Here is a 13,596-nt window from a genome sequence, read left to right as displayed (position 1 = left end):
AGAACACCATCATACTCAGCTTCCTTTCTGAGGAACCCTTGGCTTAGGCTGCATCTCCAGAGGCAGCATCAGAGGGCAGTTCCGATGACAGCTGCGTGTGCCCAGCCACTGCATCTCAGAGAGGCCGGCACTGGGCAGCCCACCCTCCCCAGCTACAGGGGAGGTCACACGGCTTCACCCTCGCTGGAAGCTCACCAAGCACCAGCCTGGGGGACCCCCTCTTTCTCCTACAAAACAAAGGGGTCTGTGCTCAGTTAGAAAGTCCTTAAGCCAAAAGAAAACAGGGGCAGACATTTCCTCTCACTCTTTGTGCAACGTGTCAGACGCACTCTGCACAGTGTACTCGGTGTTCTGTTCCAACCGGGAATGTGGGTAAGAAACAGTTTTTAGAATTTCCTTGGGCCACTCCATAGGAGAGAGAGGGGACTGGGCTAGAGTGTGAAAGGTAGTAGGGTGACAAGGGGCAGTGCCACATTTTGGGCATGAGACGTCCGGGTCGGAAGGAGAGGAGGATTAGGAAGGAGGGTTCTCAGTTAGGAATCTTGAAGGCTCTGCTCCTGCTCTGAAGTGCTCCCTTACCTCGTCCTTCAAGGAAGGTAATGATATTCTGGAGCTGGGACACCAGAACAGGGGTCTCAAAAAGTGGTCAGCTCCCAGCATGGAGGTGTAGGGCCAGAGGCTGCACTATCACTTGCTAGTGGACACACAGAGCAAAGAGTCACACCTCATGCAGAGGTTTAACTAGTTGACATCTTATTCCCTTTCCAATGGGTGGGGACACGGTGACGAAACTGGCTCACAGTGGGATCTTCAAAAGGTTCTTTGTTATCCCAGGGTAATGGTACCAGAAAAGGCCACTTTCATGTCCAATTAAAATTTAAGTTAAGGAGTTCCCATCGTGGCACAGTGGTTAACGAATCCGACCAGGAGCCATGAGGTTGCGGGTTCGAACCCTGGCCTTGCTCAGTGGGTCGAGGATCCGACATTGCCATGAGCTGTGGTGTGGGTTGCAGATGCGGCTTGAATCCTGTGTTACTGTGGCTCTGGCGTAGGCTGGTGGCTATGGCTCCAATTCGACCCCTAGCCTGGGAATCTCCATATGCCATGGGAGCAGCCCTAGAAAAAGGCAAAAAGACACACACAAAAAAAAAAATTTAAGTGAAAACGTTATAGCAAATTGGAAGGAGAAGTTCTGACTGAGGCTTTATCCTGAAAAATTAAAGTACCTATTAGGAAATGACAGGAAATTTGTCACATGTCTCACACAATATGCAATCAAGTGTTGATGGAGGGAAGTCTTTCTTGTTACATAAAGCTCCATGCTGCTAACAGACTCATGTTCAACCCCCTCAAAGAAGGAAAAAAAAAAAAAAAAAAAAAACGAAGCCAGAGGCTTATTAGTTGAATTTCCCAAGGGTTCTCAATGTTTTGAAATTTTAATTATCCTCTTTAAAGGAACTTTGACATGTTCTTTCTCTATTTTCCCTTTTTGCTGCAAACGAACTGTAGAGCTTCCTTAGTCCCAGCTTTGAGGAAGATCCTCTGACATGACTTCTCATTCCTTCTGTCCCGAGTCTTTTTCTTCTTCTTCTTTTTTTTTTTTTTTTTTTTTTTCATTTGTTACTTCATCTGGACATTTGATTTGCATCCTCTTCACACTGGGTGTAATGGGGGGTGGGTAGTCTCAAAAATGCCCTCTCCTGGTGGCTTTCCCTCACCCAGACCACCCCTCCTCTCCCACTCCAACGGACCCCAGTCCAGTCTTCCTGCTTCTGCATCTCACTGTTCATCCCTGTCTCATGCAGCTCTTTAGGAAGTGTTGGCAGGTACAAGTTCTGGCCAGCGGGCAGGCCTCCCTGATAAGGGCAGTGCTCCCCCAGAAACCCACACTGCAGAGGGAAGAGGGCATTAAGAAGTCTGAGGGGCAACAGCACAAAGGTCCTCAGACTGCAGAGAATGGGCACTGACTAAGCACCTACTATGTGCTGGGACCTGTGGCCCCTGGATGTGCAGATGGTATCTGCCCCCTGAAAGGCGGCTGGCATGTCTCAGCTCTGCCTCTGGGTCTCAGGCAGGAGGGAACCTCCTCTGGGGCACATCTAGGTGGGACATTTCTTAGAGGATGCCTGCTTGGTGGCCCTGCCTTGGACCAAAGGTCAGGTGGCACCAGCACCCAAACACGGCCACACAAAGGACCCACATTTGTACAGTGTGACCGTCTTGCCTGCCATGCTTGGAGCTCCTGCCTGACTGCGGAAGCTCCTCATATACAGAAAGCCTCCTGGAGTGAGGAGGGAACAGGAGATGGCTACTACTGTCCTCTTACAGGTAAGGAAATAGACACACTCAGCTGGTCAGAGCTGGAGCTGGGTTTGGGGCCAACTCCTTCTGTCCCTGAGTCCCTGGGCTCACTCACTGCCCTCAGATACTCAGGCTTGTCCACATGAGAGTCTGTTTTCTGGCTTCTCAGGAAGTGACAGTGGGATAAGACCTTGGAGTGGACCTTATGCCCATAGACAGAAAACTTCAGAGAGAGGGATGAAGTTCTGGGGCATTTGGGACAGCCCCAGACCACTAGCAGGGTCTCAGGAGGCCACATGGCCAAGTCCAGGTCCTGGGTACACTTGTCTTCCTGAAAGGGGCTGCCTGCTCGGAACTGCAAAGTCACGGCCATGCCTGATCAGGCGACTGCTGAGCTCCACACTGCAGCCCCCACAAAGCTAAAGGCCTCCAGTCTAGCTGTTGGTTTGTGAAGATGAATAATTGGGTGTCTTTATGTTCATGGAACAAAGAGTTAAGTCCCTCCAAAGGGCCTGAGAAGGGCTTAGGAAGAAGCAGATGTGACCAAGAGCCATAGTTTGCAGAATGAAACAAACCACGGTGACTACACAGGTGGGTGAGGATGTACATGACAGACAGAAAGAGGGAGCGGCAGCTGTGGATCACATCCCACCAGGACATTTTGGAGGCTCCCACCCGTGACTTCAGTGGCTGTGGCCCACTTGCTTCATGGGGGCTCTGGGGGCAGTTCCTGGGGGCCTTCTCTGTGCAGGGCGAGTTGTCTGGGAGGGGCTTCACCTGCATACAGTCCTCCTCTGGGAACCTATCCCCTATGCCACCCACCCAGTTCTGCTTATGGTTGGTCCCACTGGGTCTGCCCTTCTCCTGGAGAGGAAACACTTTTAAAAACCCAAACTGACATCCCAGAACCAAACTGTACAGAGCACCTCTTAACAGAACCCTGCAGCAGCCCCCCATAGGGAGTTTATGGCCTCTGCATGCTGACCTTAAAGAGACAGCAGGGGGATTGCACCATGAGCCATGGGCCATGGGCCGGGGCAGTCCTCAGGCCCACACAAGGGCCTGTTGTTCCCAGAATCACTCAAGGCTAGCCTCTGGTCACAATGGGGCCTTTCAGGAGACAAAGCGCCTCTGGCCCAGCCAAGCATCCCTGTACACATGGGCATTTGCCTGGACATTTAAAATAACATGACTGGCAGGAAAAAAAAAAATTAAAGTGATTTTCCCTACTCTACGAGTGATCATGGGCTTTTTCTGTCTCCATCATACAGTCTTGGAAGCCTGGAAGAGCTGGGGTGTGGAAGCAGCTGCTGTGGCCCCAAGCTGTGACCTCTCTCTTCTCTCACAGGTAACCTGGGATGATCACGGTGACAGGTTCTATACATGGTACCCAGAGAGGTTTGATACCTGCAGGAAGCTCAGATTCCATAATGTCCATCAGCCAGTTCATAGTCAACGAGAGTATGGCAAGAGGCAGGCACCCAGGGACATGATGTGAGTAGAAGACTGGGTGCCAGGTGCTGCCTGGAGCACTTATTCACCTCATCCTATGAAGTGCTTGGTATTCAGATGAGCACTCAGAGGCACCGAGAGGCTACACGACCTACCAAGGCCATAGAGCAAGTAAGTGTGAATGAAGTTTCAAGGACCTGGTTCCACAGCCCCCATTGTTACCTGTCATGTGATACATGGCACTGGACCAGGGGGCACAGACCCATCAGGCAAGTCCTCCACACCCACTGACAGACACTACAGAAGGTTCCCAACTATACATAGGCAGTGTCAGGAAAACATGGGCAGAAGCCTAACCCGCTGGCAGGTGTGTCTAAGATGAGAGCACTTGGAGGCAGGGAGGCTTCCCTATGCAGAGCAAGGGCAGTGATTCAGCCAGGTGGGGTAAGGCAGGGAAGATCTCAGGAGGTTAGGAGGGCTGGCATGGCTCTGAAGGTGAAACCTGGGGACAGTGGCAGCTCTCCAGGTGAGACATGCTGGGGATCTGGGCAGTACTGGGGGTGGTGGGGGCAGTGGGGAGAGACAGGCTGGGCTGGGATGTGGGATAGACTGGACCAGGTTTTGCCTTCCAGAGACCCCCATGGAAGGCATTGCCCCAGGGCACGGATCCTGTGCCAGCACAGGCGTGTGGCCTCTCTCAGCCTCAGCGCTCTGGCCTACAGAGTGGGAATCTCCGTCTTGCCTCACAGGTTGTTGGGAGGATTCAAGGACTTTATTCAGGGAAGCACCTAGGACCCAGGCAAGGGAGGCTGAATTAAGTGCCAGCTGGGGTCACTATCATGGGAATGAAGGAGGGAAAGGTCTAGAAAGATCCTAAGGTTCTAACCTGGACAGATGATGGTTACTGGCAATGTGTTAATTAACCATGTTCCTGACAGTGTCCCCATACCCAGCGGGTGTCCTGCTCCTGGCAGTGTCCTGATCTCCACAGCCCAGCCTCTGCTCCTTATGCCAACAAGCACCTCCCCCATCCCCACCTGCCAGGCAGACGTCCTGACCAGGTGCTTCTCTGCAGATGCTCACCCATGCCCACCCCCAAACGGGACGGAGTGAGGCTAGAAGGACCGGGGGCTCCAGGCAGCTCCCAGGAGGGAACGTGGCAGAGGGATGCAGAACTCAATCGGTCCCCAGAATCCCCCCATGAGTCGTTCTTATCGCCCAGGCCAGGAAGGGGTGGCGTGCAGGGGAAGTACAGTGGACAGACAGCATATTTCAGCCAGCCCCTCACTTCTTAACGTGGGGCAGGGGCCTCCACTCACAGCCTGGGCCCTGCCTTGGGCAAACAATGACAAGAATGCACCCCGAGACAGAGTGGCTGAGGAACTGGCTGTGCAGATCAGATGCTCTGATAGGGATGCCTGCCCTTCACCCTACTTCCCTGAAGCAGGAGGATTTCTGGCCCCGGGTACAAAGGATCCTTGGCCCTTAAGGGACTCTTCCTACAGGGTACCCTCTGTGCCCTGGCTGTAATAGGAGGGGCAGGGGGTTCTGGCCTCACCAGGCAGGGAGGTGGGGAGGGGGTTAGGGAGATGGAGAAAGCTGCCTTGTGCTCACCTTAGGGCCCCATCCTGCCCCTGTCTGCCCGCTCAGCTCTGTTCCCTCCTGGGTCACACCTACAAGGGTCCCCAGTGGCCTGAGTGCATTCTCAGTGGGACTGAAGCAAAGAGCTGCCCACACGTGTGTCTGGGTGTGTCCGTCACCTCACAGGGATCCTGCCAGGCAGGTGCTATTGCCACTGCCACTGTGCAGACTCCGGATCACACCCAGCTGAGGCTGCTGCTAAGAGGCTGGGCCAGGCCCTGAGCCAGGCAGGCTGAGGGGATGCCCAGGCAGGGGAGGAACCACCCTGCACAAGCATCAGGTGCACAGACTAAACACTCCCAGGTCCCCTGCCCCCTCAAGCGCGTCTCTTCCCCGCTCCCCTGGCCCTGGCCTGGCGCCACACAGGGTCTCAGCTGCCCCCCTTCACCTTCGGGGCTTAAAAGGGCTACTGCCTCTGAAGATACTTGCATTTTAGCACCAGACCCTGAAAATCTGCAAGGAAGCCTTCAGCGGTGTTTGGCCGCCGGGGTCCATCCCGCCCCCCAAACTTTTCTCTCCAGGAGACTGCTCTTCCTGCTGGGGTGGGAGGACAGTCCCACAGGGAAGGGACCCCCCTCAGGCCCCCACCTTGAGGAGGAGTAAGAAGTCTCCGCTGGATACAGCGAGCTCCGTTCTCCTGGGCCCAGAGAGAGGTTACTTCCCAGACAGCTGTGAGGAGAACAGATGAGGCTGCCAAAGCCACCGGGGCCCCCATTGTCAGGAAGCAGGGAGAGGAACCCCGGACAAGGATGGCTAAAAGGACCCTGCCCTTTCCTGGGAACAACCACACCGGCAGACGTGGCCTTGGGCCCTTGGAAGCCTCGCATCAGCACCGGGACCAAGGCCACGTGCTAAACTATTCCCCTGTCCCCCGCATGATGGGTGGGCAACTGGGACCCTTCCCTTGCCGCTGGTCAAGAAGAGATGGTGCTCTCTTTTCCCTCCCAGCCGCGGTGCTGGGAACACTCTGCTGGCAGAGCTGGTGCGTCCACCGCCGCCCTCCCTGCCTCCAACCTCGGCAGGGCCTCAGCCAGCAACGCAAGCCCACCCACGACCTTCGGTGAACCTGAAATTCACATCTCTACCCACGTCCCTATTGCTCCTCCCTCCGGCACAGCGAGGGACCTCACCTCCTCCTTTAAAATGTTTTAAGGGGTTCAAACTTTATAAAGAAAGGGAGCAAAGGGGAAGACGTTGTTCAGAGGAGCGTCTCCCTTGCCTTGTTCTTGCCGGGTCCTTCCCCCGACCCCGTCCCTCCCACATCCCTCCCCACACAGCAAACCCTCGTCCAGCCTCCGGCGCCTCGGAGCCGCCCCCCTGCACGAGCCCATTCCTTCCACAAGCCCTTGCAGCCTGACCTGCAGTGGCGCCTGCAGACCTGACTCCGATCCCGCCCCTCCAGGCAAGGCCAACAGCAGCCACAAACAGAGCAAGAACCAGGCAAGACCCCAGTACGAGAAACCAGCAACATCCCCAATCAAGCCAAAGCCACCCCAAAGCCCTCCGTCCCCCCTGCTCCTCCTGCCCTCACAGCCAGACTTCCACAAGCGTCGGCTCCGGGCCTGTCCAGCCAGCAGCCGCGTAGTGCGTTATGGCCGTCACCGCTAACCCACGGGGTCCTCGGGAAAAATATGTGGCAATTCAGGTGACAGGACAAGGTCTCACCTCTGCTTTTTGTGCGAAGTCTACTTCACCGGCCAAAAGGGAGCCCGCTACACAGGCCTCGCACCTAACACCTTGCCAGCGCCCTGACTTGGCGCCGCCTTGAGGCTAAGGCGCGCCACACACGCAATCCAAGATGGCGGCGGCGGGCCGTGTGCAGAGACGTTGCCCCGCCCTTCCGTCTGCCCTGCGGTGAGCAACACGCCTTCGCAGGAGCAGCAGGACCCCCACCGTGCTCAGCCGCCTTGAACCCCCGAACCAGCCCCGCCTTTATTAAAAATTAGGTCCCTTCAGTCATCAAAGAAACAGCAATACTGAAGTCTTGAATGGAGCAGAGACACGTTTAAAATACACACACACACACACACACACACACACACACACACACACACACGTGTGTGATGTATGTTTGAATCTCATTTGCAGTAGTTTCTATAAAGTCACCAAAAACACCTTACTCCTAGAGTAACTACAAGATTCCGATCTTTCTCCTTTTTCTTTTAAAATTTGTTTTATTTAACTATAGTTGATTTACAATGCATTAACATCTGTTGCACAGCGAAGAGATTCAACTGCACATGTAAATACATTATTTTTCATATTATTTTCTGTTACTGTTTATCACAAGATAGTGAATATAGTTCCCAGGGCTATACAGTAGGACCTTGTTGGTTATCCAGCCTATATATAATGGTTTGCACAGGATTGAGGTCTATAGGCGTAAGGTCACAACATTTTCACAGCTGGCACATACATAGCCTGGTTTTGTGTGTGTTTCTGTTTAAAGACACCTTATTTATTGTATTTTGTTGATTCATTAACATTGAACTCATGGCCAGCAGCACTATAATTCATTCTTGAATGAAGCTTGCAAAGCACAGGTACTTTCTCCATAAGGCACATCACGGCCTTTCTGTTCTTTGGAACATTAGCCAGCACTAACTATGCTTGGGCACCACTTTGAAAAGCAGAATCACCAACAAAAAGCACACACACACACAAAATGCAAAATGCATGGCACTGCATAGACCATGAGAAGGATACTTGGTTACAGGACAAGGGCTGAAACTTGAACGCAGAGCATCACCGTGTTCAACCACAGCCGGAGTGTGCACATCAGGCAACTCAAGTTCCTCAGTAGTGGGCACATGACCACAGGTGACCCAGAAGTACCATGAGGATCAACTTCAGGGGCACAAATAAATAGTAGCAAGTAGGCAAATTCACAGGGCAGAACCACAATTAATTAGATGCAACCATATATATAGTCAGAGGTTTGCATGACCTTTATCAGGTGTGTGGTGTGAAAAATGGTTCCTAGGTCTGTGACTTATCTTTTTGTTTTCTTAATGCTGTCTTTTGAAAAAGAGAAAGCTTTTATTTTTATGAAGACTATGTTTCTTTTTTATGATGTGTGTGATGATGTGTGCTTTTCTCTTTCTGTGTCTTTGCCTACCCCAAAGTCTTGAAGATTCTTTCCTACATTATCAATTCTTTTCCTTGCCTTATGACTGATTGGAGCCTCCATTACAACATAAATAGTTGTAGTGAGTCAGAGAGAAAGCATTCTGTCTTTCACTACTAAATATGGTATTTCTTCGAGGTTTCTCAGAAATGGTTTTTATTTTTTAGCTTTGGGGAGTTTTTTGGTCACACCCTGGCATGGGGAATTTCCCAAGTCAGGGATCAAACCAGTGCCACAGTAGGCATCACTACACCCTTTACCTGCTGTGCCGTCTTTTTTTTCTTTTCTTTTCTTTTTCTTTTCTTTCTTTTTTTTTTTTTTTTTTTTAATGGCTGAACCTACAGCATTTGAAAGTTCCCAGTCCAGGGATTGAATCTGAGCCACAGCTACACCCTACGCCACAGTTATGACAAAGCAACCTTCAACCCAATGCACTGGGGCCAAGCATTGAATCCAGCCTCTGCAGTGACCCAAGCTGCTGTAGTCAGGTTCTTAACCCACTGTGCCACAGCGGGCAACCAGAGATGGTTTTTATCAAGTTAAAGTTTCCTTTCTAATTTCCTAAGAAATTTATTTATGAACATTAGTTGAATTTTGTCAAACTTTGTCAAATGTTTTTCTTGCATCTATTGAGATGACCTAATGGATTTTCTTTACAGTGTTAATATGGTAAATTACATCACTGGAGTTTAAAATGTTAAACCAACTTTTCATTCCCAGGATAAGTTCCACTTACTCATGGTGTATTTTTAATGTTTTTATATTAAACTACTTTCTACTAAATTCAACATTCTAACATATTGCCAAAGGTTTAGGTGAATGGCTTATAAGGTTTGCTGGTCTGCAGTATTCTTGTCTTGTAATGTATTTGTCTAGTTTGAATATTAGGGTAATGCTAGCCCCATAGAATGAGTTGAGAATTTCTCCCCCCTTTTCCATTTTCTTAGTTGGGTAGGATTGTATTTTTTTATTATTTTATTTATTTCATTTCATTTCATTTTACTTTTTAGGGCTGCACCCGAGGCATGTGGAGGTTCCCAGGCTAGGGGTCTAATCAGAGCTGTAGCTGCTGGCCTACGCCACAGCCACAGCCACAGCAACACGGGATCTGAGCCACGTCTGCAACCTACACCACAGCACATGGCAACACTGGATCCTTAACCCACTGAACAAGGCCAGGGATCAAACCCACAACCTCATGGTTCCTAGGCGGATTCATTTCCGCTGAGCCACGACAGGAACTCCATTATTTTTTAAATGTTTGGTTAAATTAATATGGAGCTGAAGTTTTGTGTGACAGCTCATATATATAATGGAGTCTAAAAATTGCTCTGACATTCTGAGTGCAAGTGGGGAATTTCCTAGAGAATCACTGCGGGTTGATGTGGATGGGCAGTTTAGTTAAGGAATCTCCAATATCACTGTCTATTCCAAGGAAATTACTCCTTTCGAGGTCACTAATTAACTCCTCCTTACCAAATATAATAGATCCAAGTCAACCTTAATCTTCCCCAACCTCTCACCTGCATTTGATTTGGGCCTCTCCCCACCCCACCCCACCTCCTTTTTTTTTTTTTTTTTTCGGTCTTTTTTAGGGCTGAACCTAAAAAACCATGGAGTTTCCCAGGTTAGGGGTTGAATTGGAGCTATAGCCACCAGCCCTCACCACAGTCAGAGCAATGCAGAATCCGAGCCGCCTCTGCAACCTACAACTACAGCTCACAGCAACACCGGATCCCCAACCCACTGAGCAAGGCCAGGGATTGAACCAACATCCTCATGGATACTACTCGGGATTGTTCACTGCTGAGCCATGACAGGAATTCCCTCTCCCCTTTGACACTGCTTCCTTCCTGGGTTTCAGTGCCCTCACACTGTCCTCTCTCCCATCTATTTCTATGGCTTGGGGAGCTTCAGCACTCCATCTGAAACCACCTTCTTTCCTCTTCTGTGTCCATGTCCTGCCTTGGAGAAAGCATTCAAACCCATGGCAAGGACTTCCAAGTCCATTTATCACCTGCGTCTCCCCAAGCTCCAGGTCCATGAACACAACTGCCTCCAGTATCTTCCAACCTATGAAGGTCAAGTGTCTCCACTGATTAAGATGTAGAGATTTATCATCCAGTAGAGACTTATCATTTTCACCATAAAATCTTATGCATTGCCACAGCAGTGGTGGCACCGGATCCTTAACCTGCCGTCTCACATGGAAACTCCAGGAAAAGTTTCTAATTCTAATGATTCTGTGTTTTTATTCTTCTAAGATCCCAAATACATGTTTTACATTGTTACTGGCCTATAGAAATACTTTGTTCTTATGTTGGCCTGGTATCCAGCAAAATTATTTAATTTCTTTAATCACTTCTCTGTAAATTCTCTTGATAGACCAATAAAGATAATAATATCTTCCAAAAAATCTTGCACATTGTCTGTTATGTGTGTTCTTGTGTTCTTTATAATTTGTATTGCTATCGTGACTGGAATCTCTTTTATTTTACTTTTTCTAAATGGTCATTTGGGGACACTGGCCACCTGATGATTTCCTGCGGGGTCCCCTGTATCTGGCCACCTTGAGTCTCGCTTGTATTTGCTCTAACAATCTGTCCATTGATCCTATTGGACAATGTAGTTGGACAATCATGTTTTCTATAAATAAAGACTGGGGGAGTTCCCGGCGTGGCACAGTGGTTAACGAATCCGACTAGGAACCATGAGGTTGTGGGTTCGGTCCCTGGCCTTGCTCAGTGGGTTAAGGATCCGGCGTTGCCGTGAGCTGTGGTGTAGGTTGCAGACGCGGCTCGGATCCCGCGTTGCTGTGGCTCTGGCGTAGGCCGGCGGCTACAGCTCCAATTATACCCCTAGCCTGGGAACCTCCATATGCCGCAAAAGCTGCCCAAAGAAATAGCAAAAAGACAAAAAATAAATAAATAAATAAAGACTGGTTCGACCCCTGAGGCAAAACTAATGGTGGAGGAGCAGGCATGCATGTCCTATTCCATCCTTGAGTGAAAGGAATGTTTCTAAGTCTGCACCAGTAAATTCAGTTCCAGGTCTACTCTGGTCAGCACCATGTATCACATTAAGGCAAGTCCCTTCTCCTCCTAGTTTGCCAAGAGAGTTTTATCAAGAGTGGGTGTGACTTTGATCAGTCTTTCTAGCCTTTCTGGAGAAATCCCAAGGTTTTCTCATTTAAGCTCCTACTCTGCTAAATTACACTGATAGACTAGTGTTGAACCCATTCTGAGCCATTGTTCTGGCAGCCTCCTGGACACCTGAACCTCATCATGTGACACTTTCTCCTTCTCAGGGGAGCAGACAGACGGAATAAACCAAAGCCTGTATTCTCAGGCTAGTTTCACAGGATCTGTGAAGAGGATAAGCTCCCATAGTGACATCATGAAGGTCTGCACACTTTCCAAGTCTGTTCAGTGTTTGGAGAACAGACTTACTGACTGTTTAGAGAACAGTTTCATTCTTCAGGCCGTGCTCTAGAATTGTAATTTCTACTTTCAGGATTATAAGCTAGCACTCAGAACGTCCACACACCCACCCGATCATGCCCTCAGGACCTGGCTGTGGACTGTAACCAAAACCCTTCAAGTCCACCTCTGGACCAAGCACCCACTCTGGAGTCCAGGACACTCAGGCTCAGGAGAAACCACCTTTGATAGAGGGATGGCGGGAAATGAGCCCTTCACCTGGCCTCCATCTCTTGGTGTTGTGAAATATCCCTCAGAGACCAAAGGAATCAAAGTAAAGCTGCACCCAGAAGGGGGACTAATTCCTAATTTCAGCAGAATCCAACATTGTAATGTTGTAATTTTTTGGTTTTGGTTTTGGTTTTGGTTTTTTGCTGCATCCACGGCATGTAGAAGTTCCTGGGCCAGAGATCAAACCACTGCAATGACACAGCCAGATCCTTAACTTGCCGAGCCACCAGGGGTTGTGGGGTTGCCACAGTTGTCTGTGTGATGCCTGGACTTGGGAAGCTTTATAAAGCCCTGGGACCAAGCCCTGTAAACTTTATTTTTAACTTATTTTTTATTAAAGTATAGCTGATTTGGAGTTCCCATCGTGGCTCAGTGGTTAGTGAATCCTACTAGGAATCATGAGGTTGCGGGTTTGATCCCTGGCCTTGCTCAGTGGGTTAAGGATCTGGCGTTGCCGAGAGCTGTGGTATAGGTTGCAGACACAGCTCCCATGTTGCTGTGGCTCTGGCGTAGGCTTGGCAGCTACAGCTCCGATTGGCCCCCTAGCCTGGGAACCTCAATATGCCACAAGAGCGGCCCAAGAAATGGCAAAAACCAAAAGAAAGAAAAAGAAAAATAGAGTATAGTTGATTTACAATGTTGTGCCAATTTCTGCTATACAGCAAAGTGACCCAGTCATATGTATATATGTGTGTGTGTGTGTGTGTGTGTGTGTGTGTGTGTTAGATTATCTTCCATCATGGCCTATTCCAAAAGATTGGATATAGTTTCCTGTGCTGTGGGACCTCATTGCTTATCCATTCTAAATGTGACAGTTTGCATTTACTAACCCCAAACTCCCAGTCCAACCCACATCTGCCTCTCCTCTCTCCCCCTTGGCAACCACAAGTCTGTTGTCTATGGCTGTGAGTCAGTTTCTGTTTTGTAGCTAGGTTCATTTTGCCATATTTTAGATTCCACATATAAGTGACATCATGTGGCATTTGTCTTTCTCTTTCCGACTTACTTCACTTGATATAATAATTTCTAGTTGCATCCATATTGCTGTACATGGCACTATTTCATTCTTTTTATGGCTGAGTAGTATCCCGTTGTGTATATGTGCCCCATCTTCTTAATCCATTCATCTCTTGATGGACATTGAAGTTGCTTCCATGTCTTGGCTACTGTGAATAGTGCTGTAATGAAGCTTGGGGTGCATGTATCTTTTTGAATTAGAGTTTTCTCTAGATATACGGCCAGGAGTGGAATGGCTAGATCGTGTACTAGTTCTGTATATTTAGTTTTTTAAGGAACTTCCATACTGTTTTCCATAGTGGCTGCACCAATTTACATTCCCACCAACAGTGCTGGGGGGTTTCTTTT

Source organism: Phacochoerus africanus, chromosome 5 (genome assembly GCF_016906955.1).
Source record: "Phacochoerus africanus isolate WHEZ1 chromosome 5, ROS_Pafr_v1, whole genome shotgun sequence".
Taxonomy (NCBI): domain Eukaryota; kingdom Metazoa; phylum Chordata; class Mammalia; order Artiodactyla; family Suidae; genus Phacochoerus; species Phacochoerus africanus.
The sequence above is the reverse complement of the archived record's forward strand: the minus strand, read 5'-3'. Positions refer to the sequence as shown.